The sequence below is a fragment of the Macaca mulatta genome, chromosome 8 (genome assembly GCF_049350105.2).
Source record: "Macaca mulatta isolate MMU2019108-1 chromosome 8, T2T-MMU8v2.0, whole genome shotgun sequence".
Taxonomy (NCBI): Eukaryota; Metazoa; Chordata; class Mammalia; order Primates; family Cercopithecidae; genus Macaca; species Macaca mulatta.
The window spans coordinates 84,462,638-84,489,935 of record NC_133413.1 but is presented as its reverse complement, the minus strand read 5'-3'; the positions used below and the strand labels follow the sequence as shown (position 1 = coordinate 84,489,935).

General features: G+C 43.3%; 1 pseudogene; it reads left to right on the top strand.

Annotated features, from left to right (window-relative positions):
* The first annotated feature begins 296 nt into the window (after nucleotides 1-296).
* On the top strand, nucleotides 297-10,834 carry LOC100424764 (glycogenin-1-like; annotated as a pseudogene).
* The last annotated feature ends 16,464 nt before the right edge of the window (nucleotides 10,835-27,298 follow it).

Below are 27,298 nucleotides of genomic sequence, written 5' to 3'. Positions count from 1 at the left end.
CAGACTTCTCCAAGATCAAAATTCTAAATTTTCTTTTTGTTCTAGAGTTAACTTTGGCACCTTCCATTTGAACCCCTGGAGAGTTTTAAATGGCAGTCCCGCTGCGCCTCCTCCCTGCCCTTGCTCCCTCCCAACCTGCGGCTGCCCCAGCTGCCTGCACCCTCGGCAGCACCGTGACAGATCAGGCCTTTGCGACACTGACCACAAATGATGCCTACACCAAAGCTGTCCTGGCCCTGGGCTCATCTCTGAAATAGCACAGGACCACCAAGAGGCTGGTCGTACTCGCCACCCCGCAAGTCTCAGACTCCATGAGGAAAGTTTTAGAGACCGTCTTTGCTAAAGTCATCATGGTAGATGTCTTAGACGGCACGATTCTGCTCATCTATCCTTAATGAAGAGGCCAGAGTTGGCTATCACGCTGACAAAGCTCCACTGCTGGTTGCTTATACAGTATTCAAAATGTGTATCCTTGGATGCAGATACTTTGGTCCTAGGAAATATTGATGATCTTTTTGAGAGAGAAGAAATATCAGCAGGACCAGACCCAAGGTGGCCTGACTGCTTCAATTCCGAAGTCTTCATTTATCAGCCTTCAGTTTAAATATATAATCTGCGGTTTCATCTTGCTTCTGAGCAAGGTAGTTTTGATGGTGGGGACCAAGGCTTACTGAACACATTTTTTTTTGTTTTTTCTCTTCTTTTTTTTTTGAGACTGAGTCTCACTCTGTCACCCAGGCTGGAGTGCAATGGCACAATCTCGGCCTGCCACAACTTCCACCTACCAGGTTCAACTGATTCTCCTGCCTCAGCCTCCCAAGTAGCTAGGATTACAGGCACCTGCCATCATGCCTGGCTAATTTTTGAATTTTCTTTTCTTTTTTTTTTTTTTGAGACAGAGTCTCACTCTGTTGCCCAGGCTGGAGTACAGTGGTGCGATCTTGGCTTACTGCAACCTCCGCCCCCTGGGTTCAAGCAATTGTCCTGCCTCAGCCTCTCTGCCTGCCACTGCTCCTGGCTAATTTTTGTATTTTTAGTAGAGACGGGGTTTCACCATCTTGGCCAGGCTGGTCTTGAACTCATGACCTCATGATCCACCCACCTCGGCCTCTCAAAGCACTGGTGTGTCCGGAGGTGGTTTCTGCCAGTGGGTTTGTGGTCTCGCTGACTTTAAGAATGAAGCCGCGGACCTTCGCAGTGAGTGTTACAGCTCTTAAAGATGGCATGAACCCAAAGAGTGAGCGGTAGCAAGGTTTATTGTGAAGAGCAAAAGAATAAACCTTCCACAGCATGGAAGGGGACTCGGGTTGCCACTGCTGGCTGCAGTGGCCAGCTTTTATTCTCTTATTACCCCCTCCCATGTTCCATTTCTGTCCTATCAGAGTGCCCTTTTTTCAATCCTCCCCAAGATTGACTACTTTTAGAATCCTGCTGATTGGTGCGTTTTACAGAGTGCTGATTGGTGCATTTTACAGAGCACTGATTGGTGCGTTTTACAATCCTCTTGTAAGACAGGAAAGTTCCCCAAGTCCCCACTTGACCCAGGAAGTCCAGCTGGCCTCACCTCTCAATCCCCCCTCTAAACATGACACCCCAACTGCTGTTGGGAATTAGGCAATGACCACTCTAGCTACTTCCTGCTGGACAGGGGCGAAGAAGGGACCCTGCAGTTGTAGTGTCCTCCAGAGGAGAACTCTCTAGGCCAGTCAAAGGGCCAGCAGGTCGGTCCAGGGGTCCTCAGTAGAAGTTGTGAGTTGAGCTCATTTGGGGTTCCATTTGTAAGACCATCTGTAGCTTGATGGCCTCAATCCTGGAGGAAACAACTTTGACAAGGAGGTTAAAAATACAGGGCCCGAAGGCAAGTAATAGCAAGAAGGCTGTCACGGGACCTAGAAAGGGGAGAAGCCATGTTGCCCAACTCCAGAGGTTGGTATAAGAGTTTGAAAGGCATTGTCTGATTTCAGAAGCCTTTTCCTGTAAACCCCGGGTGGCATCTCCTACTATCCCTGACTGGTTAGTGTAAAAACAACACTCTTCCCCTAAGAAGGTGCAAAGTCCTCCTTTCTCAGCAGTGAGGAGGTCTAGGTCTTGACGGTTTTGGAGAGTCACTGCTGCCAAAGAGTCTACTTGGGATTGTAAAGTAAGGATAGATTTTGTTATTTCTTGCAAACTGTCTGAGAAATCCTTTGAGAGTGTGGTGAAGTAGATAAACAGTGAAGTAGTAAACTGGCTATTCTGGTTCCTGTAGCAGTGGCCATTCCTAACTCTCTAAGTAGGGGAATTAGTTGTATGGCCCTGTGCTGATGGACTTGAGCCTTGAGGGGCACTAATAGGGTCTGATTTCCTGGGGCAATGTCAATGTCGGTACTTAGGAAAACTAAGGTGCAGGTGCCTGTCCATTTGGTGGGGAGGCAGATATAGGTTGAAGTTCCACATAAGAGGAATATGCCTTGGCTGGTTGTGTATGTTAAAAAGGTGTGTGAGTTTATTGTTTTCATTTTCCCATACTCCTAGAGTACTTGCCAAGGTAGCTGCGGTGAGTGGCTGGAAAGGGGTGTTGGGAGCAAACTGACTGGCTCCCTGTGTTCTATTTTCCCATTGGAAAAAAAAAAAAAAAACTTTTTGTATCTACTAGGAACCATTCAAGAGAGTGATTGAAAAAGGGGATGAGAAGATATTCACTAGTGGTGGGGGCGCTGCTGCAGGGGCTCCAGGGATGAATGGTCATGCAGGGAGTATGTTCGCCATTACAAAGCCTGGACTGTTTGTTAAGCAGGGAGGTGGTGATGATTTTGGGGGAACCTGAGAAGTGGACAAGCCATCTGAATGGAGCTGTTTGGGTGACTCAGAAGTTACTATGATCAGTTGGGCCTTAAAGTTGTAGGGTATAATTACACTGATGGGATAGTAGGTGCCCTATTTTGTGAGAAGAATTTCAGATTCTCAATAAGGCCATGGGCAAGAGAGTAGGCCATGGGAGATGCGTTTCTTGTGTTAGTTTCCTTAAGTGCCTCTTGAGTGTTTCATTTGCCTTCTCAACCTTCCCTGAGGATCGTGGCCTCCAGACGCAGTGAAGGTGATATTGTATCCTAGCACCCTGGAAATTCCCTGAGTTATCGTGGCTTTAAAAGCTGGACTGTCACTTTATAAGCTTTGGGGAAGCTTTAAAAGCTGTCACTTTATAAGCTTTGGGGAGGCCCAAATCTAGGAATCATCTCATGAATTAGGACTTTAACCACTTCCTGAGCCTTCTCTGTCTTGCAGAGAAGGCTTGTATCCAGTTTGTAAAGATATCAACACAGACCAACAAGTATTGAATCCCCTTGACTTAGGCCTATCGGTGAAGTCTAACTGCCAGTCCTCTGCCCTATTCTTTGTTCCCCCAGAGGAGCCTTATGATGTACCAAGGGATTATTCCTTTGGCACACCTCACATGCTTTGACTACTTGCTGGATGGTCCGGAAGAGATTTGGCCCTGTAAATAGGGATTTGGCCATTTGATGAGTATTCTCAATACCCATATGAAAAGTTTGGTGGAGGGTCTTAAGTATTTTCCACTGGCTGGCTTTGGGTATGAGTACCTTTCCCTCTTCTGTCGTTAACCACCCAGAGGGGAGAAAACTATGCCACCGTGAAAGTCCCCGTTCTGTTTCGGTCAGGGAATACTGCAGCTTAATCTCTTGGAGAGGGTTGTTCCATACCAAGGGTCCTTCTATAGGTATTTCTAATGGGAGGTTCCACTTGGCAGCAATTTTGGCCTCAGCGTTGGCCTGACAGTTTCCTTCTGCCTTTTCTCCTTCACCTTTCTGATGGCTTTGGCACTGTAAGACTGCCACCTCCTTGGGTTTTTGCACTACGTGCAATAACTCCATGATTTCCTTGTGGTATTTATTGGGGGTTCCCCCAGAGGTTAGGAACTCCCTTTCTTTCCATATTGCAGCATGGGCATGTAGGATTAGATAAGCACACTTGCTATCTGTATACATATTTATTCTTTTTTCCTTTCCCTGTTCTAAGGCTCGGGTAAGCGCCACTTGTTCTGCTAACTGGGCGCTGGTCCCTGGGGGAAGAGGCTTACTTTCAAGTACATCACTAACTATGGCAAAACCTGCCCTTTGTATCCCATTCTCCACAAATGAACTTCTATCAGTATATAGGTTAAGGTCAGGATTAGCTAAGGGGACTTCTAAGAGATCATCTTGGGCGGCATAAGTCTGGCCTACAATTTGTTTGCAGTCATGCTCAATTGGTTCCCCATCCTCTGGAAGAAAAGTGGCAGGTTGAGGGTTGCACACGTGCATATTTGAAGCACTGGTCCCTCAAGGAGTAGTGCCTTGTATCTAAGCAGGTGGTTGTCTGATAGCCATAAACTTCCTTTGGCACGCAGTATGCCATTTACATCATGAGTAGTCCAGATGGTGAGATCTTTTCCTTGTATTATTTGGACAGCCTCTGACACTAAGATGGCCTCCGCCACAACTACCCATAAACAGTGAGGCCAGCCTTTTGCTATTGCATCAATTTCCTTACTTAGGTATGCCACTGGTTGTGGGGTTGTCCCATGAGTCTGAGTAAGGACTCCAAAAGCTATTCTCACTCTCTCTGTGATGTATAAAGAGAAGTTTTGTCTTGTGGGAAGGCTTAAGGCTGGAGTTTGTACAGGGCCTGATTTAAGGTTTTGAAGGCTGTTTCTGCCTCTGGTTCCCATTCTCCTAGATGAGTATTTGCCCTCTGGGTCTCCTTGATTAGAGTATAGAGTGGCCTGGCCATCTCGTTGTATCCAGGGATCCATAGTTGGCAAAAGCCAGTAATTCCAAGGAACCCCTGAAACTGTTTTAATGTCTTAGGGTGAGGATAAGCCAGTATAGGCTGAATTCATTCTTTGCTGTGGGCCCTTGTTCCTCTGGCTAAGATTAGGCCTAGATATTTGACTTGTAGGCAGATCTGGGCCTTCGATTTAGACATCTTGTACCCCTGATTAGCTAGAAAGTTCAAGAGATCTACAGTAGTCTGCTGGCATGAGGCTTCTGAACTGGTAGCCAAACGTAAATCATCCACATATGAAAGACCAGAGTGTCTGGACTTGAGAAGCAGCCTAGATCTTGGGCCAGTGCCTGACCAAACAGATGAGAGCTATCCCTAAACCCTTGAGGCAAGACCGTCCACCTAAGTTGGGATGTGTGGTCTGAGGGATCCTCAAAGGCAAAGAAAAACTGGAAGTCAGAGTGCAGGGGAATGCAGAAGAAGGCATCCTTGAGGTCCAGAACAGTGAACCATTCTGCTTCCTCTGGTGTTTGAGAGAGCAGGGTATAGGAGTTGGGTACAGCTGGATATAGAGGAATTACCACCTCATCGATGAGACTAAGATCCTGCACTAGTCTCCACTGACCATTCGGTTTGTGTACTCATAAAATTGGGGTGTTGCAGGAACTGCTGCATTTTCTTACTGGGCCTTGAACTTTTAAATGTCTAACAATATCCTGTAATCCTTTATGAGCTTCAGGCCTGAAGGGTATTGCCTTTGATAAGGAAAAGTGGTGGGGTTTTAGCTTGATTTGAACTGGGTGGGCATTTTTTACCCTTCCAAATTGTCCTTCCAATGCCCAGACTTCAGGGTTGATTCCCTCCTCCAGTAGGGTACAATGAATGGGTAACTTGTCCCCCATATTCTTGTAGATAATAGCTCCAGCTTTGGCTAATATGTCCCTCCCTAATAACGGTGTGGGACTTTCAGACATAACAAGAAAGGCATGTGAAAAGTGCAAAGTCTCCCAGTTACAACTGAGGAGGTGGGAGAAATACTTGGTTACAAGCTGTCCCAGGATTCCTCAGGAAACGGACCATGAGGACAGCTGTCTGGGGCAGGAGATTAACACTAAGAAGGCTGCACCATTGTCCAAGAGGAAGTCAATTTCCTGGCCCTCAATGGTTAAACGTACCCAGGGCTCAGTGAGGGTGATGACATGAGCTGGCGCTTGCACCAGGCACCCTCAGTCCTGTTGTTGGATCATCTGGTTGGGGGCTTCTGGCCTAGAGGACCCTTGTCCTCTGGGTCAGTGTGCCTTCCAGTGATTGCTTTGACATAGTGGACATGGGTGAGGGGGTGGCTTGTTTCTCATTGGAGAATCTTTTTTAAAGGGTCCCTGCAAACCACACTGATAACAAGCTCTACCGGGTGATTGGCCTGCTCCATTTTCTGTCCTATCTGAACCACCAAGGTTTGTTTGTCTGAGGGCCATGACTAAGGCTGCAGCCTTTCTCTGATCTCGCTTTTCCTTTTGGGCCTGTTCCTCTAGGTCCCTATTATAGAACACCAAGGTTGCCAGGTTTAATAATGCCTCCAAATTTTGTTCAGGGCCCAGGGCTAGCTTTGGTAGCTTTCTCCAGATATCTGTGACTGATTGGATAATAAACTTACTTTTTAGGATCAATTGACCCTTGAGGGAGCTGGGTGACAGGGGAGTATATTTTCTTAAGGCCTCCCATAGCCGATTGAGGAAGGCAGTAGGATTTTCTTCGTTTTTCTGAGTTATGGTGGACATCATTGAATAATTCATGGGCTTTTTCCTAATTCTCCTTAGTCCTTCTAGAACACAGGTCAACAGATGTTCATGACTCCAGTCCCCATGATCTGAGTCTAGGTCCCAGTGGGGATCCATACTGGTGATGGCTGGCTGACTGGTAGGGAATTTGTCCCTTTCTTCGGCTGTCATTCTATCATTTACTTGACTAAGATACCAAACTCTCGGGCTGCAGCTAAAGCTGCATTCTTTTCATTAAAGGCCAGGGTTTGACCTAACAGTAGCATGATATCTCTCCAAATGAGGTCAAAGGTCTAGACCCTGTAGAACATCTATATACCTATCAGGATCATCTGAAAACTTCCCCAGGTCTTCCTTGATCTGCTTTAAATCAGAGAGGGAGAAGGGGACATGTACCTGGGTTGGGCCAAATTCCCCTCCCCCTACAGCTTGAAGGGGACATAACCGATAGCCCGGGGGGCGGGGGGAGGTTGTGGTCCCTTGGAGATTTCTTTGTTTCCTTCTGGGTGGGGGAGATTAGAGGAGGCTCATCATTAACAGGAAGGGGAGCTGTAGGGAGGCTAGGATGTGGGGGTAAGCTGAGAGGTCCTCCTGTGGGATGTAGATTGCAAGCTTTGCATAGTTGTGGATTACCCTTCAATGAAAAGAAAGCTTGGACATAAGGTATTTCACTCCATTTGCCTTCCCTTTTATAGAAAAGGTTAAGCTGCAGGATAGTATTGTAATTTACACTTCCCTCAGGTGGCCATTTTTCCCCATCAGAGAGAGAATATTGGGGCCAGGCCGTAGTGCAAAAAATAAATAAATAAACAAAATAAGCCATGTCTTTTTCAGGGTTTGTGGGCCAAATTGGTCCCAATGGCTTAGGATGCATTTCAAGGGTGAGTTTTTGATGCCTGAGTGTTTCCCATCTAAAACAGAAAGAAAAAACTGCCCAGGGTTTTGGTCTGTTTCTTCCCCTGCCCAAGAACGCACAACGGTCTCTGGACCCTGCTGTTTGGAATAGTTGCGCTCACTGAAGCAGCAGCGGAAACACTTGTTTTCCTCCTAGACCACAAAGAGGACTGAGGAAGGTCAGATTTAGTGGCCCTTACTGATGCATTCTTGAAAACCTGTACCCATGCCTTTCCTCTTAGACCACAAAGAGGATCAAGAAATGTCGGATTTAGTGGCCCTTACCGACGCATTCTCAAAAACCTGCTAGTTAGAGTCCTAAATGTTTTCTCCTGTTGGTATTGGGACCTTACCCTTGTCCTATAAAGACGATATGCCTCAAAATGGAGTGAAAGGCCATACCTTGAGGGAGGGAAGGGATCTCCAGGGTTGGAAGAGTGACACCTTTTGTCCTCACTTCTCATCATATGAATAGGAAGGATGTCCCCCCAATTTAGGAGTCTATAATTTCTGAGGCCCCCATATCCTAGCTTCAGGTATAGCCTTTGTTAGGCCTGCTAGTCTGAGGAGGGATCCTAAAAGGATAGATGGTGTTCCAGATAGTCTGCCCGATGGGGCTCCAGTAAAAAATTATGTGTCCCAGGGTGCCTATTTCCCATTGAAGAATTTTGGTTCTTTCTGATTGGTGAGCCCAGGTGCCTAAAGAAGGGAACAGAGTCCTGAAATCTCTATTAGAAATCATCCTTATAGGAGAAACTAGGGAGTGGTTTTTAGAAGCAGGACTAGGCTTGGAGAAGAGAGGCAAAAGGAAGTTTGACTGACAGGCATTAGGACCCAGGAGGCAAGGGTCAGGATAAATAGGATAGATAGGCAAGTCTCACTTGGGTGATGTAACTGAGAGCTCCGCTCATGGCCGCAGGGACAACTAACTTTTTGTTGGGACCCTGGAGCTGAATGGCTTTCCTCTCTGCTGACCCTCGGCTCAGCCCAGAAGTGCAGGAAAAGCGGAAGCTGGTTCCAGGCAAAGCAATGGTCCTGACTTCAAAGAGTCGGGGATTGTTGGAGAGCCCTTTCCCAGAAAGCCTGAAACCTATGTCTTTAGTCTGGCAGCCACACTAGTCACTTTTAACTGGCCAAGAGGTGCCCAGTGTTTAGGTCCCGAATTCTAAGGAAAAATAGGACAGAATAGCAAGTGAAAGGGATCCAATGGTACTCACCGCACGGCAATATCCTGGATGAGCCCCCAAGATGTGTCCAGAGTTGGTTCCTGCCACTGGCTTCGTGGTCTCACTGACTTTAAGAATGAAGCCATGGACTTTTGTGGTGAGTGTTACAACTCTTAAAGATGGCACGGACCCAAAGAGTGAGCAGTAGCAAGGTTTATCTTAAAGAGCAAAAGAACAAGTTTGAACAGCATGGAAGGGGACCCGAGTGGGTTGTCACTGCTGGCTGGGGTGGCCAGCTCTTATTCACTTATTGTCCCTTCCCATGTTCCATTTCTGTCCTATCAGAGTGCCCCTTTTTCAATCCTCCCCGTGATTGGCTACTTTTAGAATCCTGCTGATTGGTGCATTTTACAAAGCGCTGACTGGTGCATTTTACAGAGTGCTGATTGGTGCATTTTACAGAGTGCTGATTGCTTTGTTTTATAGAGCGCTGATTGGTACATTTTACAATCCTCTTGTAAGACAGAAAAGTTCCCCAAGTCCCCACTCGACCCAGGAAGTCCAGCTGGCCTGCCCTGTCACTGGGATTACAGGCATGAGCCACCATGCCCAGCCAATTTTTGTATTTTTGTAGAGACAGGATTTCATCATGTTGTCCAGGCTGGTCTTGAACTTCTGACCTCAGGTGATCCACCTGCCTTGGTCTCCCAAAGTGCTGGGATTACAGGCGTGATCCACTGCACCCAAACTGAACACATTTTTTAGCAGCTGGGCAACAATAGATATCAGAAAACACTTGCCATTTATTTATAACCTAAGCAGCATCTCTATATACTCCCATCTCCCAGCATTTAAAGTTTTTGGTGTAAGTGCCAAAGTTGTGCATTTCCTGTACAAGTCAAACCATGGAATTATATTTATGATCCCCAAACAAAAAGTGTCAAAAGTGATCCAGAGTTTCTCATCCTGTGGTGGAACATCTTTACCAACAATGTTTTACCTCTGCTTCAACAATTTGGCCTAGTCAAAGACACCTGCTCACATGTAAATATGGAAGATGTCTCAGGGGCCATGTCACATCTGTCCCTTGGGGAGATCCCAGCTATGACACAGCCTTTTGTATCCTCAGAAGAATGGAAGGAGTGGTGGGAACAGGGCCAGGCTGATTATATGGGAGCAGATTCCTTTGACAACATAAAGAGGAAACTTGACACTTACCTCCAGTAGAAACACTGCATATTCCTGTGGACACATCCACTTCACAAGCCTTGTTTCAAATACTAAGTATATAGAGCTGGGCTGAGAAAAGTCTGTTACAGTTGGCAGAGGTTTTCACTAAAATGTAGCAGATGAGAGGTTTTGTAGGACAACAGGTGAGAACTGGGCAAAAGTTGTGAAGCAGCAATTCTGTTATATGGACAGTGTTCTGCTTTTTAATCCTATTTAGCTCATCTCAGAAATTCTCACTTTTGTTGATTGCCAACAATCAACTCAAGGGAAACTCAATATTAAGCTATTAAGATGACTATTATCAGTTCTTAAAATCTGCAGAGCATGATTCCAAATCACTCACTCCCTTTGGAAGCAGACATGGCATTTATCCCTTGCTTGCTTGCTGGTTGTACCTACTTTTTATTAGACCTGCATATTAGAATTGCCCAATGCTGCCAGAGTGAGTAATTGTAATTCTGCTTTCAGGTAAAGATAGCCTATATTAACACTGTTGAGTGATTCAAAAACATTATCAACAAATAGTATTCACTCATTTTATTTCCTGGTCTTAGTTTCTGAAGATGTTCACCAGTTTTCTATGTACAGTAAGACACCATGCTAAAATGCTTTTGTTCAGTTCTGTATATTTGAAAATAGCAAATTCAGTTCTCTGATGGTTACCTGCAGTGGCACCCTGTATGAAAAATGAAGAAAAATAAAATAAAATAAAATAAAATAAAGGATATATCTCTCATTTTGTAGAGATGCTAAATAATTAAGCTCGTTTGATGTATTAAATGTATAGAAAGTCATTATTACTGTCAAATAATAAGTCATACTAGGTTTTTTTCTGTTACATTTATGGGTATATTATTGATATAAATTTTCTAGAGTAATATAGAATTCTTAAAAATCTAGTATATTATCAGTCATGATTTTGGTTATTAGATTGTATGTCTCAAAAATAAATACATTTACTTGTCAATTGCTGATTATAATAAATGTTCATCAGATTTTAAACATGGCTAATTTGTCTCTATCATCCAGGGTTTTCATTTTTTTCTAGTGGCATCTAATCAGATGCATGGAAAAGATTCTAACAAGTACTCCTAAAACAAGTTTCTAATAACTTTAAGATCAATAGACTAAAAGTTTTCCAAAACTCTGATAAATTCACAAAACTGCTAATTAAGATCAAAGGAAACAAAAATTAATTTCATGAAATTGAATAACTGATGAAGATGTTTTTATGGCTTTTATTTTAAAACTTGGTTTTTTACTTAAATGTTTTGTTTTCCAGATTTAAAGAAATTTTCTCTTAAGCTATCTATAGTTTACAGCAATTTGGTAAAGTATACTTTTGTGAACAAAGGTGGAAGCATGTGCTTTTCCTCCCTACTTGATCGCTCCAAAATTCAGAAGTTATTTGTGAATTTTCTTATGGCAATATGGTTATTTGCATAAGTTCAGTAAAAATCTGTTCTCTCTTTATAACAGGATACAATTGGAAACATGGGTTATATTACCAATGCCTTGAATAAAATATCGTATTTGAAAGCGTGAATAGAACACCTGGTTTCAAGAGTTCTCAGCCTTACAGTGACGTGAGTAAACTCTTATCACTTCCTGGCAGGCCCAGGAACCTTCACACTGTAGGAAAATCTAAAGTCTTCCTTGGTTTTGGCTTCCTAGCCCCAAGAAGTTTTTAAATCTGACATTTCTATGTGATCAATGTAGAGAGAAACTATTTCTAAAAGAAAAACTATAATACACCTGTTATTAGATTGTAGCCCTGTGCATTGTTTTTGAGTTCTTATTATCTACCTATAGCCAAGATTAGATTCTAAATTCTTCTGCATCCCCCCAATCCAACTTGCCTCCATGAGAATACTAAAAACAGGGCCAGGTGTGATGGTTCACGCCTGTAATCCCAGCACTTTGTGAGGCCAAGGTGGGTGGATCACTTGAAGTCAGGAGTTCAAGACCAGCCTGGCCAACATGGTGAAACCCCATCTTGACCTACAAAAAAAAAAAAAAAAAAAAAGCAATTAGCAGGGTAGCAGGGCATGGTGGTATGTGCCTGTAATTCCAACGGCAACTTGGGAAGCTAAGGCAGAAGAATAGCTTGAGCCCAGAAGGCAGAGTTTTCAGTGAGCCGAGATTGTGCCACTGCTCCAGCCTGGGAGACAAAGTGACACTGTCTCAGAAAAAAGAAAAGAAAAAAAAAGTAAAGAAAATACTAAAAATGGGAACTGTTTTGTTCCTGAAGCCCTATAATTCAAAACTAGATGAATTTTAAAGAATAAGTCTTATGCTTGATATATGGACCACATAAAAATCGCACGACACTGCTCAATGCCATCATCAGAGATATTCATACTACAAACCAGGACATTTCCATGCTATAGACAGCTTTTCTCAAGAGGTCAGAACAACACTCCATATCATGAGACTCTTTTCTTTTTTAGACAGGGTCTCATTTTGTGGCCCCGGCTGGAGTGCTATCGTGTGGTGTGATCTTGGCTCACTGCAACCTCTGATTGTCAGGCTCAGGTGATCCTCCCACCTCAGCTTACCAAGTAGCTGAGACTACAGGTGTGCAACACCATGCCCTGCTAATTTTTCTATTTTTAGTAGAGATGGGGTTTCTCCATGTTGCCCAGGCTGGTCTTGAACTCCTGGGCTCAAGCGATCCACCCACCTTGGCCTCAAAAAATGCTGGGATTATAGGTGTGAGCCAGTGAGCCCGGCCCATGAGACTCTTAATACTTACCTTTCCACTTGACAGGATAATAGTCGTTTGATTCATTCAATTGGTTGCCTTTAAGCCTAGTTCATAGCTGAAAACCATTATGCTAACTAGGATTGTCATAACACTATTAGTTTTACTTTATATTTTACCTTTTAAAATTTGTATCTGTTATCTGTTAAACTTTTGAAGAAGTACAACTCCTAACAGAATAATTCTGGTCCTGAACTTTGAGATTATAGCAAAAACTACAGAACAGACAAAATTGGATTTAACAATAAACGCCAGGTACACTTAGCCTGACAGCCACTCTTTTCAAACCTCCCTTGTTGCTCAAATGTGCCTTCAAAGGTTTTGACACTGACTCCTAGTCATCAATCACTTCTTCAACATGGGACCAGACCAGCAACCTGGGGCAGGTCCATCCTGGCACCAAGGGACAATCAAAACCTACCTACAGGATGATTGATCAGCGATGCTTTTGGAGAAAGATCTTTCTCAAAGGGGGGAATGTAAAAGTGCTCAGAATTAAAATAGAGTCATTTATGTTGAAACAAAACAAAGCCCTGACAAATAGAGCCAGGGAAGACCATGAAGGGAGGGTTCTCATGTACATATGACTAACTATTACAGGCAGTGGCTCACGCCTGTAATCCCAGCTTTGGGAGGCTGAGGCGGGTGGATCACGAGGTCAGGAGATTGAGACCATCCTGGCTAGCATGGTGAAACCCTGTCTCTACTAAAAATACAAAAAAATTAGCCGGACTTGGTGGCAGGCACCTGTAGTCCCAGCTACTCAGGAGGCTGAGGCAGGAGAATGGCGTGAACCCAGGAGGCGGAGCTTGCAGTGAGCCGAGATCACAGCCACTGCACTCCAGCCTGGGTGACAGAGCGAGACTCCCTCTCAAAAAAAAAAAAAAAAAAAAAAGGCCGGGCGCGGTGGCTCAAGCCTGTAATCCCAGCACTTTGGGAGGCCGAGACGGGCGGATCACGAGGTCAGGAGATCGAGACCATCCTGGCTAACACGGTGAAACCCCGCCTCTACTAAAAAATACAAAAAACTAGCCGGGCAAGGTGGCGGGCGCCTGTAGTCCCAGCTACTCGGGAGGCTGAGAAAGGAGAATGGCGTAAACCCGGGAGGCGGAGCTTGCAGTGAGCTGAGATCCGGCCACTGCACTCCAGCCTGGGTGACAGAGCGAGACTCTGTCTCAAAAAAAAAAAAAAAAAGCCTAACTACAAGAATTACCACAAAAGATTGCCAAACCCACAACCCTACACAAAGGCCATCACAACTTTACACAAAAATATAATTCTGGGAGGCTATCTGCCCAGCAACTGCCTAACCATTTGCAGGCATTACCCTGGTCATTGATTGGACTGGCATCACCCTTGTTATTGATTCTTGTAGCCAAGGATAATCATCTCAAAACTACTATGTAATCATCTTCTTCGTTTTTCCTTTACATCTTTTCCCATTTAGAAAACAAAAGGTGCAGCTTGCTGCCAGCACTCATTTAATTTTACATAAACACGCTCATTGGGGCTGAAGCAAATCTGACTGATTTTCAATGTGAAAATAAAACATAAAGAGTATTCTTGGAATTATTTCTAAACAGAACTAACTCAGAATCGTCTGAATCACCAGAATTGTCTATTTAGGGAAAATCAGATTCACCAAATAACTCTTTGGTCAACAACTGTTTGAGAACAACTAACATCACGTAAAGGAATGCTACGTTTTCTAGGATTTGATTTTCAGCCATCGAGAATTACTGTTGCGTAAATCGAACTACCACTGTTAAAAACAGAATGCTACAGATAAAATGATGTCTTTTGTTTTCAAAATCAATACACTGGGGTGATGCAAACATAATAATATTAATAAAAGCCAGATATTTTGTGGCAAAGTTATCTTGGGGTATGCTGCAGCTGCAAGCACTATTGGCAAGTATTCTTGGGCCAAATGGGAAAAGAATTTAAAAACCTTTGTCTTCCTTTACCTCCCTGAATACACACACAGTTTACTCTGGTACATGTATTCCCATTGCAATGCCCGATTCCAAAATAAACATTTTCTTTTTTTCTTTTTTCTTTTTTTTTTTTTTTTTGAGACAGAGTTTTGCTATTGTTGCCCAGGCTGGAATAGCATGATCTTGACTCACCACAACCCCTGACTCTCGGGTTCCAGCAATTGTCCTGCCTCGGCCTCCCGAGTAGCTGGGATTACAGGCATGCACCACCACGCCCATCTAATTTTTGTATTTTTAGTAGAGACGGGGTTTCCCCGTGTTGGTCAGGCTGGTCTCGAACTCCCGACCTCAGGTGATCCACCTGCCTTGGCCTCCCAAAGGGCTGGGATTACAGACATAAGCCACCATTTGCTTTTAAAGAACTTCTCTCTGTTTATTATTTAGGTTGATAGCATTTACCATGAATGGAATTTGCAGGATTGAAAGTTGCTCTATGTGACTCAGTGAGTGTTGAGTAAATGTGAAGACCTAGGGTATTGCTATACATTTTTTTTTTTTTAATTTTTGACACAGAGTCTTACTTTGTTGCCCAGGCTGGACTGCAGTGGTGTGATCTTGGCTCACTACCACCTCCACCTCCTAGTTTCAAGTGATTCTCCTGCCTCAGCCTCCCAAGTAGCTGGGATTACAGGCATGCACCACCATGCCTGGCTAATTTTTGTATTTTTAGTAGAGACAGGGTTTCGCCATGTTGGCCAGGCTGGTCTCGAACTCCTGACTGCAAGTGATCCACCCGCCTCAGCCTCCCAAAGTGCTTGGATTACAGGCATGAGCCACCACACCCGGCCTGGCTGCTATACAATAGATATTTTATTTTATTTTATTTTGTTTTATTTTATTTTATTTTATTTATTTTATTTATTTTATTTTATTTTATTTTATTTCATTTCATTTCATTTCATTTCATTTTGAGACAGAGTCTCACTCTGTCGCCCAGGCTGGAGTGCAATAGCGCGATCTCGGCTCACTGCAACCCTTGCCTCCTGGGTTCATGCCATTCTCCTGCCTCAGCCTCCCAAGTAGCTGAGACTTCAGGCGCCCACCACCACGCCCGGCTAATGTTTTGTATTTTTAGTAGAGATGGGGTTTCAGTGTGTTAGCCAGGATGGTCTCGATCTCCTGACCTCGTGATCTGCCCACCTTGGCCTCCCAAAGTGCTGGGATTACAGACGTGAGCCACCATGCCTGGCTTACTATACACTTTCATATGACAGCACAATAGATTTATTTATACTAGCATCACCACAAACATGAGTAATCCATTGAGATACAAAGTTACAATGGCTACAACATCACTAGATGGTAGGAATTTTTCAGCTTCATTATAATCTTATGGGACCATGATCATTCGTGCAGTCCACCATTAACCAAAACGTTGTTATGCAGCATGACTGTCTTTTTGTAACTGGCTTATTTCACTTAGCATAATGTCTTCAAAGTTTATCCATGTTGTAGCATATGTCAGAATTTCCTTTCTTTTTAGGGCTAATTAATATTCCATTGTACGTGTACACCACATTTTCCTTGTCTTTTCATCTGTTAATGAACACTTGGGTTGCTTCTACATTTTAGTTTTTGTGAATAATGCTGCTATGAATGTGAGCATACAGCTTATCTTTGAGACCCTGCTTTCAATAATTTTTTTTTTTTTTTTTTTGACACAGGGGTCTCACTCTGTCACCCAGGCTGGAGTGCAGTGATGCAATCTCTGCTCACTGCAACCTCCACCAGCCTGGGCTTAAGCAATCCTCCCACCTCAGCCTCCCGAGTAACTGAGACTACAAGGATGTGACACCATGTGCAGCTAAATTTTTGTATTTTTTGGTAGAGACAGGGTCTTGCCATTTTGCCCAGGCTGGTCTTGAACTCATGAGCTCAAGCAATCTACCCAATTTGGCCTCCCAAAGTGCTGGGATTACAGGCATGAGGCACTGCATCCGGCCCGAGACCCTGCTTTCAATTCTTTTGGGTATATACCCAGAAGCCGAGTAGCTACATCATATGGTAACTTTATGTATGTATATAAATATATATACACATATGTTTTTATGTATGTATATAAACATAATACATATATGTATGTATTTTAATATATATACACATATATATGTATGTATTTTTTTTTAATAGAGACAGGTTCTTGCTCTGTTACCCAGGCTAGAGTGCAGTAGTGAGATAATAGCTCACTGTAACCTTGCCTGCCAGGCTCATGTAATCTTCCGGCCTCAGCCTCCTGAGTAAATAGTACTATATGTGCATGCTATCACACTCAGCTAATTTTTTAAACTTTTTGTAGAGATGAGGTCTCACTATGTTGGCCAGACTGATCTTGATCTCTTTGCTTCAAGCAACTGTCCTGCCTCCACCTCCCAAAATGCTGGGATTACAGGCATGAGCTGCTGCATTTGGCCTATATTTTTAATTTGTGGAAAAAACATCATATTGTTTTCCAAAGTTAACTAGTTATTTTTTGCATATGTGAAGGTATGAATAGTTGTATGTTGCTCTTCTATCCGTCTAGCTTACTAAATGATTTTATTCTGCTTTATCTTGAATTATCTTGGGTTGTTGGGGATGCCATTATATCATCTACACATAGAAAGTTTAAACTTTTTCTATTCAATTATTATGCAAAATTAGGCCAGGCGAGGTAACTCATGCCTGTAATCCCCGCATTTTGGGAGGCCGAGGCAGGCAGATCACGAGTTCAGGAGTTTGAGACTAGCCTGGTCAACGTGGCAAAACCCCATCTCTACTAAAAACACAAAAATTAGCCAGGCGTGGTGGCAGGCACCTGTAATCCCAGCTACTTATGAGGCTGAGGCAGGAGAATCACTTGAACCCGGGAGGGGGAGGTTGCAGTGAGCTGAGATTGCGCCATTGCACTCTGGCCTGAGCGACAACAATGAAACTTCGTCTCAAAAAAAAAAAAAAAATTCTTATCCAAAATTAAAACAATTAGAATTGCCTTCTTGTCTGATTAAACTGGCTAATACCTCAAATACAATGTTAAGTAGTAATAGAGATGGGGGCATCTTGTGCCTGTTCCAGATCTTCGTGGGATTCCCTCTAGCATTTTTCCCATTCCCTTGGGTGCTAGTTTTACGACTAAGGGATATATAATTTGTTAGGTTACTCTGGGATGTTTTCTGGTACCAACAACCAATTCTCCGATTCTCTGGGTACCAAGCAAATGTTCAACAACTCAATTTTGACAGTGACTATCCTGAGTTAGTGCAGACACCACAGATTGAAGTCTCAGTCCCATGACACTGCCCCCACTTCTAATGCCAGTCACACGTCCCAGGCCTCCTGTCCTTCTGACCAACTGACTGTAAATCAGGGGGTCCTGTGACCCTCCCTTTCATGTTTTCTTTTTCTTTTTTTCTTATTTTCAGAGACAGGGTCTTGCTTTGTTACCCAGGCTGGAGTGCATTGGCACGATCGTAGCTCACTGCAGCCTCAAACTCCTGAGCTCAAGCAATTCTCCAACTTCAGCCTTCCTAAGTGCTGCAATTACAGGCATAAGCCACCTCCCCTGGCCTCCCTTCATGTTTTATAATTTGCTATAAGGACTCACAGAATTCAGAACACATCTTAATTATGTTTACCAATTTATTACAAAGGATACAAATGAACAGCCAGACGCAAGGTCCGGAATGGTCCAGAGAACAGGAGCCTTTGTCCTGTGGAGTTGGGGTGTGTCACCTTCCCAGAATACGGATGAAAATTTGGAAGTTCTCTGATCCCCATCATTTAGGACTTTTTATGGAGGTTTTACCATGCAGCCATAATCAATTATTAACTCAATCTCCAGCTTCTCTCCTCTCCCCATAGGTTTGGGGAGAAAGGGGGGCTGAAAATTCCAGGATTCTAATCAAGGTGACATTTTTCTTTTTTTCTTTTTTTTTTTTTTTGAGACAGAGTCTCACTCTGTTGCCCAGGCTGGAGTGCAGTGATGCCATCTTGGCTCACTTGGCTCTACCTCCCAAGTTTAACTGATTCTCCTGCCTCAGCCTCCCAAGTAGCTGGGATAACAGGCATGCACCACCACATCCAGCTAATTTTTGTATTTTTAGTATAGACGGGGTTTCACCATGTTGGCCAGGATGGCCTCGACTCCTGACCTCGTGATCTGCCCGCCTCAGCCCCCCAAAGTGCTGGGATTACAGGCAGGAGCCACTGTGCCCGGCCAAGGTGCCATCTTTCTAGCCTCCAACCTGAAGCTATCTAGGGGCCTGCTAAGAGTCACAATATCAGAACAAAAGATGCTCCTATCACTCAGGAAATTAGGAGTTTTAGGAGCTCTGTGTCAGGAATTGAGGTCAAAGATCAAATACATATTTCTTATTGTGCCACAAATCTTTTATATATTTTTTCTGTTCCATTCATGCTCTTTTTCTGCAGAAACCATCATCTATGCCTATATATTTAATAACACTTTTATGACTTCCATATCTATCATATCTAATGTTCTTTCACTCTGTCTTTTCAAACTATATCCAGTCTGTGTTGAAATTTCTCCTGTTGGCCAGGCACAGTGGCTCACACCTGTAATGCTAGCATTTTGGGAGTCTGAGGTGGGTGAATCATTTGAGGTAAGGAATTCGCAACCAGCCTGACCAACATGGTGAAAACCCATTTCTACCAAAAATACAAAAACATTAGCCGGGTGTGGCAGCGCATACCTGTAGTCCCAGCTACTTGGAAGGCTGAGGCAGGAGAATAGTTTGAATGCAGGAGGCGGTGGTTGCAGTGAGCTGAGATCACACCACTGCCCTCCAGCCTGGGTGACAGAGTGAGACTCCATCTCAAAAAAAAAAAAAAAAAAAAAGAAAGAAAGAAAGAAAAGAAAGAAAGAAAGAAAGAAAGAAAGAAAGAAAGAAAGAAAAAGAAAGAAAGAAAGATTTCTCCTGTTGTTTTAAAAACGTATTTTTACAGTTAGTTCATTTGAGTCAGGATCCAAATGAGGTTAACATATTGCATTTGTTTAATATGTCTCTTAGGTATCTTTTAATCTATGACAGCTTCCCTCGATCTCCCTTTTATACCATTTATTGAAGAAACTAAGTCATTTGTTCTGTAGAATTTCCTATAATCTGACTTTGGCTGTTTGCAGCCTCTTGATGTGGTTTTACAAGTTCCTCTATTTTGCACTGCACTCACTGTATTTCCTATAAACTGATCATGAGATACGGGTCTTGATTACATTCTTTTGGCAAGAGTGCTTAATCTGTTACTTCCTATCGTACCATCTTCAGGAAGCACATAATATCTGGCTGTCCCACTTTTGCTGACATTAAAATTAATCAATAAATTTATGTGTGTCTGTGTGATTCATCCATTATTAGGCTCTTCCTCAACTTTTCATCTAATGGTTTTAACATGAATTGAAGATCAATGCCAGACTCCATTATTTTACTAGGGTTTGCAATGTTATTATTCTTTAAATCTCTCATTGCTTTTATGTGCAATACATATTTACATTATGTATACATACTTCTATGTATATAGTTATGTGTTTCATTTTATCACAATCCTTACTTGTTTTGCTGCTCAAACCATCTTATCTTCAGCCAGTAAGATCCCCCTTCAAGGCTGGCTTCTCTAATCCTTTTAAACTGTTATTTTCCATTTCATTTGACACAGCCAATTAAGTAAAAGGAAGCAACATGATGAAATTTGACATCTACCTCAATGATTCTCAATTTCCACTGGAGTAATCCTAAGTGTGAACTTGAATTTCAGAGTCTGAAGAACACTCTGTTTTAAATAACTTACCAAACAGTAAAATTCTTGTTCTACGGAGATGTACCATGTCTATCTTGTGGTTTTATAAATCCTATGTCATATCATAGGAGAATATGTCCCTCAGTCCTATGGTATTATAACATAAAAACCTATTAGGAGTCTTCCTCCACCTCAAAACCAATATACATCACCCATACAGCCTTTCATCTTCAAACTCCTAGCATTTTGAAGCACTTCTCTTTCTCCTGTAGTCTTTGACCTCTCAGACTGCCTTTAGCCAATGAAAATGCTCAAATCTCTTTCTAAAATAAGCAAATAAAAAACTAAACTGTTCCCTACTCTTGACTTTGCATTTATCTCATTTCCCACTTTAAAAAGTTTAAGCTTTTTTTTTTTTTTTTTTTTTTTTTTTTTTTTTGAGACAAAGTCTTGCTCTGTTGCCGGGGCTGGAGAGCAGTGAGGTGCCCTGGTGCTAACCTAGCTCACTGCAGCCTTAAATGCCTGGGCTCAAGGGCTCAAGGGATCCTCCTAACTCAGCCTCTAAAGTAGCTAGGACTACAGGTACGCACCACCATGCCCAGCTAATTTTTTATTTGTTGCACATAGAGATGGGGAGAGGGAGCTCTCCCTATGTTGCCCAGGCTGGTCTCAAACTCCTGGCCTCAAGCAATCCTCCCCTTCCAGCTTCTTTTTTTTTTTTTTTTAAACAGAGTCTTGCTCTGTTGCCCAGGCTGCAGTGCAGCGGCAAGATCTCGCTCACTGCAGCCCCCGCCTCCCAAGTTCAAGCGATTCTCCTGCGTCAGCCTCCCCTGTAGCTGGGATTTCTGGCTCTCGCCACCATGCCCAGCTAATCTTTGTACTTTTTTAGTACAGACAGCATTTCCCCATGTTGGCCAGGCTGGTCTCAAACTCCTGACCTCAAGTGATCCGTCCACCTTGGCCTCCCAAAGTGCTGGGATTACAGGCGTGAGCCACTGCACCTAGCCCCCGCCCTGCTTTTTAAACTGTTGAATTTTAGGTGTGAGCCACCGCAACTGGCTTCAGTTAAGTTTCTTGATGTATCTATTTCTTCAGTTACCAGTTCACTCCACAACTCATTCCAACAGAAAGTATGGTACACATTACTAACTACTGACTCCTGAGGACCCTTTTTTTGGCTTCCAGGCACTCTCCTCCTCTTAAATGTTGATGTTCCCCTAGCTTCTGACTTCAGCATCATGTTCTTGTCTTTCCTAATATGTCTTGGGGTGATCTCTTTATTTTCCTGGTTTAAGTGTAATCATTTTACTGAATGTGCTGGACTCCATGTGGTGCTGTTGCCTGTTGTCCTTTCAAACCTGCTTGATGGGCTTTCTCTGCCCTGGATGAAATCTCAGAAAGTTGCCAGAACTGCTCTAGTCCCTCTGTCACAAGAACAGCCTCTTATCAGACATGAAAATGTTCAAGCCATCTAACGTTATCACAATCAAAAACTTCCACTTAAATGAGAGTTTCTCCCCACCTTCTCTCAGCTTAAGGCCCGGAAACCTGTGGTGTAGAATTGTCACTGAATGTACTGAATATATTCCTTGTAGTAGTGGACATCTGTAGTTCATGTTTCTCTGGCATCTCTTATCTCCTCCCATTTTATTTTAAGAAGCTTCTTCCTTATAGGATGTCTCATTACACGTGACCTGCAGCCACAATGCTGCAAGAGTCAGCCAAGACCTAACGAATCAGAGTAAGTACCTCACTTCCTTCATTACTATGATGATTAGTTGAGAGATGGAGCTGATTGAAGCAATCAGATCTTTGTAGCTAGAACTATCACTGGGGTTGCTGAGCTGGTAGGAGGGATATGAGCCTGGAAACTGGGGGTTATTTTGTTCGCCACAGAGACAGACAGAAAAAGTGGCCCTCCACTTCAGCTAAGCTTCTGTTCCCACAATTGCTTAAGAAATTTATTTTCCCCTCCCTATTTGAATTCATTTGAGATAGCTTTTACAACTTACACTTGAAAAAGACCTAACTGAAACAGATGACCTATAGGAAACTTGAAAATCTCAAACATGTCCAAAAGGGAATTCTTTTTTCTTCCTCTTCTACTTTCATTGCCTCCATTTCTACTAACTCCTCTATTTTCAAGCCAGAAATCTAGCACTCAACTCTTTCCTCTTCCTCATCCCCTACAAACAACAGATCTCTCAGTCCTGTCTGCTCTCCTTCCTGTCGCTAGAGCCCTTCCCTTCCTTTCCATACATGTCCTAGTCCATCCTCACTTTCTCACTCCCTGGCAATAGCTTCCTTTCCTGATTTTTCTTTGCTGACTTTACCTAATCAAATCTGTTCATCCACCAGAACAATCATTCTAAAACACAAGTCTGGTTTACTGTTTTTGTTGTTGTTGTTGTTGGTTTGTTTTTTGAGATACAGTCTTGCTCTGTCACCCAGGCTGGAATACAGTGGCACGATCTCGGCTCACTGCACCCTCCACTTCCCAGGTTCAAGTGATTCTCCTGCCTCAGCCTCCTGAGTAGCTGGGATTACAAGCATGTACCACCATGCCTGGCTAATTTTTGTATTTTTAGTAGAGACAGGGTTTCACCATGTTGGCCAGGCTGGTCTCAAACTCCTGACCTCAGGTGATCCACCCGCCTCAGCCTCTCAAAGTGCTGGGATTACAGGCGTGAGCCATCACACCCAACCTGGTTTACCACTTTCTATTTGGAAATACCTCGATGTGCCAAATGATCTCTAAGGTCAAGTCCAGCCCCCTCATCAGCCAACAGAACCTTCCATGAGGGGCACATATTCTGAGAATCACCTCGAGGCTGTGTCACAGGCTAAATATATAAATTCTTCCATGACCTGGTCTTACTTGCCTCTTTGGTTGCATCTTCCACCCTGTCTTTACAATTTCTGTTAGGCAATACCAATCTGTTTGTCATCGCTTGTAAACACCAATCACCTGGTTATGCTTCCTCTCCCAATTCCTTTCCTCTATCCCTTTGCACCTCTGCTAAGATGTTGGCTCTTCCAGACAGATGTCCTTAGCTCCCAGGTGGGGTCAAATGCTCCTACTGTTTGCTTCCATTATAGCCAGTAAGTAACTTTTCCCATATTCTGTTAAATCCTTTCTTAGATCCATCATCCTGAGTATAAGCAATGTGAGGGCAGGGACTATATCTTATTCATCTCTATATCTCTTGTGTCTGGCATTCAATATAGGCTTATTGGACAAAATTACATTTTTAATAATTTTGTTGAACTGAAAATTCACCAATTAGATATATTTGGGGGCATAGATATTCTTGGTAAAATGTAAAATCCATTTTACCTTAAGTTTAACTTAAGTTTCATAGTTCCAAATGAATAAACTTGATCAGTATTACTTTTTTTCTAAAACCTATTGATATGGATCATTAAATGAAAGGATTCTGAAAGATAATATGTGCACTGGTTGGAGAATTCAATTTTTACAGTCCTAGAGTTAGAATTCCCAAGGTAGATCCTTTGTGTGGATATCGTTACAAACAAAAGCAACATAAAAAAAATAATATAATTCCCAAGGTAGAATCTGGATTTTTCTATTCATAAACTGGATGACTTTAGCAAATTATTTAGCCTCTCTAAGCCTGTTTCCTTATTTGTAAGAAGGAAATCATTTTATATACTTCATAGTACTGTTTTGAAGATAAAATAATTGGCTGGGACGGTGGCTCAGGCCTGTAATCCCAGCACTTTGGGAGGCCTAGGCAGGCTGATTGCTTGAGCTTAGGAAGTTCGAGACCAGCCTGTGCAACACGGAGAAACCCTGTCTCTACCAAAACTACAAAAACTTATCTGGATGTGGTAGTACGCCCTGTAGTCCCAGTTACTTGGGAGGTTGAGGCAGGAAAATTGCTTGAACCCAGGAGGGAGAGGTGGAGGTTGCAGTGAGCAGAGATTGCACCACTGCACTCCAGCCTGGGTGACAGGGCAAGACTCCATCTCAAAAAAATAAAAAATAGGCCGGGCGTGGTGGCTCACGCCTGTAATCCCAGCACTTTGGGAAGCCGAGGCAGGTGGATTACCTGGGGTCAGGAGTTTGACACCAGCCTGGCCAACATGGTGAAACCCCATCTCTACTAAAAATGCAAACAATTAGCTAGGTGTGGTGGTGGGCGCCTGTAATTCCAGCTACTCAGGAGCCTGAAGCAGGAGAATTGCTTGAACCTGGGAGATGAAGGTTACAGTGACCTGAGATCGTGCCACTGCACCCCAGCCTTGGCGACAGAATTAATTAATAAGATAAAATAATTCAAGGGATAGGGTTCAGGACCTGCCACTCTGAAATATGATGGTAGGAGACCAGAATATGCCACCCTAAAATAGACTGTGTGTGTGTGTGTGTGTTTTTTTTTTAAGCATATTGATTATTTTTGGAGAACTGCAGATACAGAAGCTCTGAAAGGTTACCATTTGGTAAAGGAAATATAAAGTAAATTTTCATTTATAAACGCATCTATATCAGGAAGAGAGCAACTCTGAAACAACTTTTATCACCTGAGAGACTTAGCTGTATAACAAGGCAACCTTTGTTCATCACACATTTCCTCCTTTCACCCTCCCGTAATTTGTCTCCACTCTCCCCACCAACCGCCAGAAACCTCAGACCCTTTTTGTAGCTCAGCATTACATATAAGCTTCAATCATGTGGCCACTTCTGTAAGTCTCATTTTGGCAGGACTCCTGCGTGCAGGTGTGTAATTAAAATGGTTTTCTGACCAGGCGAGGTGGCTCATGCCTGTAATCACAGCACTTTGGGAGGCCGAGGCGGGCAGATCACCTGAGGTCAGGAGTTCGAGACCAGCCTGCCCAACATGGTGAAAACCCTGTCTCTACTAAAAATACAAAAATTATCTGGGTGTGATGGCGGACACCTGTAATCCCAGCTACTCAGGGGGCTGAGGCAGGAGAATCTCAGCTACTCAGGTGGCTGAGGCAGGAGAATCTCTTGAATCTGGGAGGTATAGGTTACAGTGAGCCCAGATCACACCATTGCACTCTACCCTAGGCGACAAGAGTAAAACTCCATCTCAATAAATAAATAAATAAATATAAAATAAAATGGTTTTCTTTCTGTTAATCTGCCTTGTGTCCATTTAATTTGTAGACCAGCCAAAGAATCTGAACCTAGGAGGGTAAAAGGATGCACTTTTTTACCCCTACACAAGAAATACAAAGGGTCTCTCACAGTGCTTATGTGGCATATATAAATACTCAATACAAGTTTACTTTTATCATTTTCATTAATAAAGGCAGGTCTGGGAAGATGACATATATAGGGAAGGTAGAACAATCATGAGGCCACCTTTGCACACTGGTGGGTAAGGAGAGGCAACATTCCAACCTTAAATTTCTTTGTTTTGTTTTATTGTATTCTTTCTGTGTTTTTGAGACCGGGTCTCTCTGTCACCCAGGCTGGAGTAGGGTGGCACAATCTTGGCTCACTGCAACTTCCACCTTTCAGGCTGAAGCAATCCTCCCACTGCAGCCTTCTTGGCAGCTGCGACTACAGGCACACACCACCACACCTGGCTAATCATTGTATTTTTAGTAGAGACAAGGTTCTGCCATGTCGCCTAGGCTGGTCTCAAAGTCCAGAGCTCAGACGATCCTCCCATCTTGGCCTCCCAAAGTGCTGGGATCACAAGCATGAGCCACCACACCTGGTCTGTTTGTTTTATTGTGTTTTTTAAATTGACAAATAATAATTGCACATATACGTGGTGTACATAGTGATGTTTTAATGCATATACTGCGTAGCGATCAGATCATAGGAATTAGCATATCCATCATCTCAAACATTCATCATTTTTTGTGTTGAGAACATTTAATATCCTCCTCCTAGCTATCTGAAACTGTTAGCAGTGGAGAATCCATAAGGGTTTGCAGCAACCTCAATTCTTACCTCCTCAAAATAAAGAATTCAGTTGAGGAGCATAAGGTTGAGTAAGAGTCTGAGGCAAGTTTTATTTTATTTTTATTTCATTTTATATTTTGAGACAGTCTCACCCTGTCGCTCAGGCTGGAGTGCAGTGGCGTGATCTCGGCTCACTGCAGCCTCCACCTCCTGGGTTCAAGTGATTCTCATGTCTCAGCCTCCCGAGTAGCTGGAATTACAGGCACTCACCACCACGCCTGGCTAATTTTTGTATTTTTAGTAGAGACGGGGTTTCACCATGTTGGTCAGGCTGGTCTCAAACTTTTGACCTCAAGTGATCCACCTGCCTCAGCCTCCCAAAGGGCTGGGATTAGAGCTGTGAGCTACCATGCCTGGCCCTTCCTTCTAATTTTTTTTTTTTTTTTTTTTTTTTTTTTTTTTTTTTGCGAGGCAAGTTTTAGACCAGGAGTGAAAGTTTGTTTAAAGGTTTTAGAGCAGGAACAAAAGGAAGTAAAGTACACTTGGAAGAGGACCAAGCAGGCCCCTTGAGAGATTCAAGTGCATGGTCTGACCTTTGACTAGGGGTTTTTTACACTGACATTCTCTGGGAGGGTTGCATCCTTTCTCCCGATTCTTCCCTTGGGGTGGGCTATCCACATGTACTGCAGCCTGCCAGCACTTGCGAGGGGCCACATGCACAGTATTTACTGAAATTGTGCACATGCTCCCTTGAGGCATTTTTGCCTTACCAGTCAACTGTTCCCAGAAAAAGGTCATATACCAGTTAAATACTCCCATTTTGCCCCTTAGTGTGCATACTTGAGCCTACTTGCCCAACTCCTGAGATCTTATCAGGAAGCTACTGATCACCAGTTTCAGGAGGCTGCCTTTCCCTGGTGCTGGCTGCGACCAATTATTAGTTTAGAGAGACAGTTTAACAATGGCCTGACCATCACCTGATGGTTGCCTGACATTCCTGATGGGGGTGGGGAGCACTTTCCTGCCCTGCTCTTGTCTGACAACCCACTGTAACAAAACTATATAATATT